The sequence below is a fragment of the Neomonachus schauinslandi genome, chromosome X (assembly GCF_002201575.2).
Source record: "Neomonachus schauinslandi chromosome X, ASM220157v2, whole genome shotgun sequence".
NCBI lineage: Eukaryota > Metazoa > Chordata > Mammalia > Carnivora > Phocidae > Neomonachus > Neomonachus schauinslandi.
In genome coordinates, this window is record NC_058419.1 from 124,698,198 (window position 1) to 124,704,056 (window position 5,859).

Below are 5,859 nucleotides of genomic sequence, written 5' to 3' on the forward strand. Positions count from 1 at the left end.
ATCTTGCTCTACATTATAAAACACATTACGACTTCCATCTTGCTCACTGTCTTTCCTGAGCCCTTCACTCTGGGGGAAGCCAACAGCCCTGTCATGGGCAGCCTTTGGGCGAGGTCCATGTCACAAGGAACCGAGTAAATCTTTCTTCCCCCATGCACGTGACTGCAAGTGGAAAGGGATGGAACCAGCCAGTCTTACTTTCCAGTGATGGCAGCCTCCACCAGCCAGCGTCTTGACTGCCACCTCGTGCACCAGGAGCACTGGTGGAAAGTTCTGTGAGACTTCTGACCCTCAAAAACTGTGTGACATAATTAATGTTTGTTCTTCGAAGCTTCTAAACTGTGGGGGTAATTTGTGATGCAACAATGGGTGACTCACGACGGAGCCTTTCCGCAGTCACTCAGCAAAGGACCTCAGTCCACGTAGAGACGGACTCCAGCATCTGTGGCCTCCATTATTGCCAGAGGAGACACAAAATGGCAGAATGTGTGCATATCCCGCATACGCAACACCTTGCATGCGTTATTTCACAAGATGCCCTTCCGCAAGGTGGCAACTTTGTTTTTAGCAAAGGGAAGGTGAAAGGCGTAAAACAATTGTTCCTGGCAAAGATTCTCATTTCGTTAATGCTTAAACAATCATGTCGGCAAAAAGAACAAAAAGATGGATTGGTGCCAAAGCTACGTTGTTACTGTTTTTCTTTGCAAAGCACTTACCGTTACTGATTTCTGCTCGCTCCACCTGGGAGGATTTGGGGGTACTGGACGTGGAGACACAATGGTACCCACAGCGCACTCCAGTGATTGTGAACGGCTGTAACACTGCACTCAGAGTGAACACATGTGGGCAAGCTTGTCTGTGTTGGGGTTCACCCTGAGTTTTCTGAATGAACTGCCCCGTAGGATACAACATCCATTAAAACATAATGGATAAAATCACAGGGACTTGAAGCTAACTGTAGCAAATTGTTTTAGGACTTACACGAACAAAATCTATTTTCAGGCAGGACCCTTTTACCGTGGGTAATGTTAAGTGCCTCCGGTGCAGGGTGGTAATTGAATAACACGCCTGCTTTTGGTTACTTTTACTATTATGTTTAAATTCCCTGCAGATACCTTCCCCTTTCTTTCTTGTATGTAGAATAGATTGCTTACTTTGTCCTCTCTTGAGATGCCATACGTGGGGACGGATTTATTTTAATTTAATTTCTTAGTTTTTACTTAAAAAAAATTTTTTTTAATTTAATTGCAGTAGAGTTAACGTACAGTGTTGTACGTTAGTACATCCTACCATTTAGTGGTGGTTCAGTTCTGTACGTGACTCAGTGCTCATTGTAAGTAGGCTCTTCCTCCCCTTCATCTGTTTCCCCCATCCCCACGCCCGCCTCCTCTCTGGTCACCATCTGTTTATTTGGAAGAGATTTATTTGTTTTTTAATTTTTAAAAAAATATTTTATTTTTAAGCAATCTTTACACTCAGTATGGGGCTCAAACCTGCAACTGCGAGATTGAGACTCCACGGACTGAGCCAGCCAGGTGCCCCTGGGAGAGATTTATTTTTAGTAGGACAGGTCATCAGCCCAAATTGCACTGCCTGGAATTAGTAACCATGGTACCACATGTGAGAGAGAGTCAGGGCAAGTGTGTGGTCCTACGATCCCAGCAATTTAATGCATCATGTCTTTGAGCATTCCCTAAAATTCTCTACCCTCCTAGCCCTGCAAAATTTCATGTTTATATCAGTAAGCTCTATTTTCAAATGAGGTGCATAACCCTTTTCCCTTCTATTAAAAAATCAGAGGTCCTAAATGTTTTATTAGGTTGAGCTTCAGACTCACTTTCTGCCCCCAGATATATATGTTTGCTGTTCCTTGGGGTCTGTGTCTTGCTAGAAGAGTCTGAATAAATTTCCTACTTTTTGGAACAAAAATATCTCATGTATATTCCAAAATGCATTTTGCATTCACATTCCCCAATCCATTTCATAATTTCGATGACACAGAATTCTGGAGAAGTCTTCCAGGTTAATAGGGGGCATAGGAAGTTACTGCTTTGAGGAATTCTTATATAGGAAAAAGCAATGACTGTATCATTTAGATGAATTTTTTTTTTTACATCTTTGTCCTCCTTCATATCACTTAAAAATTCCATCATAAAAAGGTGCAGATAAACGATGCCTTTGGAAAATTTCCAGTTATGGTTTGAACACCCCCATCACCTCCGATAGCTAGCTCTTGTGTTCGTTATGATGACTTTTTGGTGGATGGGAGCAAAAACACTTAAGTTCAGGCCAAATGCAAAAAAGCAAACAGTACATTCCTTATGGACCATTTCTTCATAAATAACTACCCCCCCCCCACCCCATGCTGCTGCAGCCAAGGATTTATATAGCAAAATAAGCTAAGTGTTTAGGTTGTGTGTTAGTCAGTTTCTTCCTGGAAATATAGACAACATCTTCAATCCCACGTTGCCTTATGGGCAAACGTGTCTCAGCATTCTGATCAGATCCTATTTACTAGGTTTGTTCATGCATTGACCTTGGGATTGCTGTGACCAATATTAACGGGGTGCTGGGAAGCATCTCAGCTCAGCTTCTGTAAGATCTCACACAAGAAATTGCATCTGGATCCCGTCCAGCTCCCCATTTTTTTTCCATAGCCAGAGCTTCTGTGTATTTACTAGGCATCATTGCAATAACAAAACGCTGAGCTCTATTTGCAGGGCACATTTTTAAGCAATAGCCTTGCTGATTTATTTCTTGAGCAAGTTGCGTGATGTCCTATGTCGTTCCCCTCTGGCTAAGGACGGAGCTGACCTTTTCTCTCGACCTAAAGCAGTACCAAACTACTGTAGACAAACAGAAAAGCGGAGAGTGAATCATTGCTTGTAGGGACTTCCATTTCCACCCTCATGTCAATGCTTTCCTGTCACCACTGTCAACACTCTGTGGATTCAGTTGGTGCTCATCTGGGAGAATTCTTGTTGGCTTGGCTGTTATGGCCGCCATGCTTGGCCATTTATCTCCATCCTGTTTGCATGTCAAACTTATTCTGGACTGCGTTTAGTGCAGCGGGAGGAAGAGGGCATTACCCTGATAGGAACTGATTTTCCTCATTCCCAAGTCTGGCCACTTCTAAAGGGAAGAAGGGAGAAGGGGGCCCCATGTGGTGGCTTTGTCTCCTTCACACGGCTCCTTTATTCCCATGACCCTAAATTTTTGTGGATCCTTGGGATTTGTTGCTGCCCGCTCAACACAAACGGTGTATTCTTGTTGTTATCATTGTAACGTCAAGATTATAGAGTTGGACCTCTTACATTTGGAGTAATAAAGCTTTACTCTCCCCTCACACAAGAGTTCCACGGACATCCATGCCAACGCGCACATTGGGGTATTTGTCAAGACATGGGATGGCGAGGATGGGGCAGTGGACACCAAAATGGCCCCAGGCAATGTTATTTGAAAGGATGTCAGGAAAGTAAGTCAGCGGGGGTAATCTTATCTGTTCCATTCTCCCAACCCAGGAATGAGAACACCGTTTCTAACTATACTTTTCTATTTTACACAAAGATCCTGAACAGTGGGGCAATGTATTTATTTCCTTTTTAGGGCATTCCAGATGTCCACGGCCCAGAACCCAGAGCTTTTGGCTAAAAGGAAAAAGAAGATGCCCGAGCAGTCATCACCACTGTGGGGGATTCCTGGCCTCTCCAAGAGCGGGAGGTGGTGGGACGTTTTGGGAGGGAGGCAGCCAAAAATTAGGGCTGTTGAAGGTGGCGTGACTGGAACACCTGAATCTTGAATAAAGTGTTTTTTGCAAAGGCAGATGAGAAAGACATCTGCCAGGCACAATGGCGGGGAGGAACAAGGGCAGCCACATCCCCTGACCTCATGATGTATGAGTAGCCATTGTGCACAACGCAAGGGACTCAGCTATGTTATATTCATGGTGGGTTGGAGGGACGGGATGCAGGCAGCATCCCCCACAGCAAGACTGCAAGGTGGGGCTTGCATCAAGATGAGCAATGGACGCTTTCCAGGGCAACCTTGGCGGTCCTCAGCCCGCTGGGAACAGCTGGGTGCGGGCAGCATCCCTGGGTCATAGTGGGAGAGAACTGACGTCCACCAGCTGCACAGACTCAACATTCGGCTCTTCCCACTGTGAGAATTCCCTCATCTTGCTGCTCTCATGGGGTAGAGGTGGGGGACCCTGCGTGTTCAGAAACTCACGCTGGCCAAGCTTCCATAACTTTGCCAAGATGACACAGCCATGAAACAAGGCCGTCAGAATGGGTCGGTCTCCCGCAGACGTCCAGCCATGCAGACCCACGGGAGTGGCCACATTCCATTTCACCGGTCCTGTGAACCCTCTCTTTTCTTTCAGGAAGCGACGCCACTCATTTTGAGCAACAATAACCTCTTCTTTCATGACTCCTTGTGAACTTTGAATGCCAATATTCATCTGGTGCCCAAGCCTTCTCCAGGAAGCTCCATTAATGCCTTTTCTACCATGTCCTGCTCTCCTGGCCGCCCCATCTTACTCTTGTCACCAAAACTCTTATAAGCAAGATGAGATCTTCATATCTTATTGCCTGAGATGGAACAAAGGCTTCTTAATTGACCCCCAGGCCGTGTGCCCCTCACTGGGCGTCAGCATCCCAACCCCCTACCTTGACCGACCGCCCATCACAGTATGACCTCAGCATGATCGCTCCATCCTGTTCTTTAGACACAGCGCTCCTTCTCCCCCATGCCATTACCTCTAGTCTCTACGCATCATCCACATTATCAGCTCCCCCAAATGACCAGCCGTGCCCACTCACTTTCTCCTTGCTTGGCATGGAAATACTCTTCTGCCTTCTCTCCTACTCCCGTGCATCAGGAGCAAGATGTTTTGTGGGATTTTCCCTGCGGACACAACATCACAATGCTCAGGCTAGAAGGTGCCTACTGATGGTTCGAACACCTGGTCACATGGGGGCCAGCCACCTCCTTCAGGAAATGAGGTCACTACCCCAGACCTGGGATCCCATGCGCTCCTGGAAGAGGGTGCATAGATCCCTTAACACCAAACTCCCCAATTTTCCAGGCCTGAGCTGGACCTCCTAATGTCACTGTGTGTTTATACTGAGTAATGTCCCTCTTTCCTTACCTTCTACCCACATTTTAATGTCTGAAGATGGCATTTTAGCAATCTGCTAACTGTCATGAAAAGCCTCCCTTCTTGGAGACACAGAATCTCAGGCCCCAACTAGGACCTTTTCGATCGGAATCTTCATTTTAAGGAGATCCCCCAGGTGACCGTGTGCATACCCAGGCACCATCTTAAAGCACAGTATTTTGTCTTTGTTGTGGTAAGCACGCTTACCATGACATTTACCCCTTAACAAAATTTTGTGTTCACAGTGTGTGAAAGCTGCCTACAGCACATGTCTGCAGAAAGCTCATCTTGCTCCACTGAAACTTTATACCCATTGAACAACGTCTCCCCATTTTACCCTCTCCCCCCAGCCCCAAGAAACAGCCATCCTACTCCCTGTGCCTAGGAGCTAACCATGGTAGACCCCTCATTGATGTGGAATCCCGTAGTTTTTGTCATTCTGTGGCTGGTTTATGTCACTTAGCATAATATCTCCAAAGCGCATCCAAGTCATTGCCTACGGCACGATTTCCTTTTTTTAAGAGGTGAACGGTATTCCATTGTATGTATGCACCACTCTTACTCACTCCAGCTTTATTGATTATTTCCTGCCCAGCTTTGTTGAGATACAATGAACATACAAGGTCGGGTACATTGAAGGTGTACAATGTGATGATTTGGTGCCCTGCTGATGTGTTGAATTTGACCAAACAGTTGCCGTT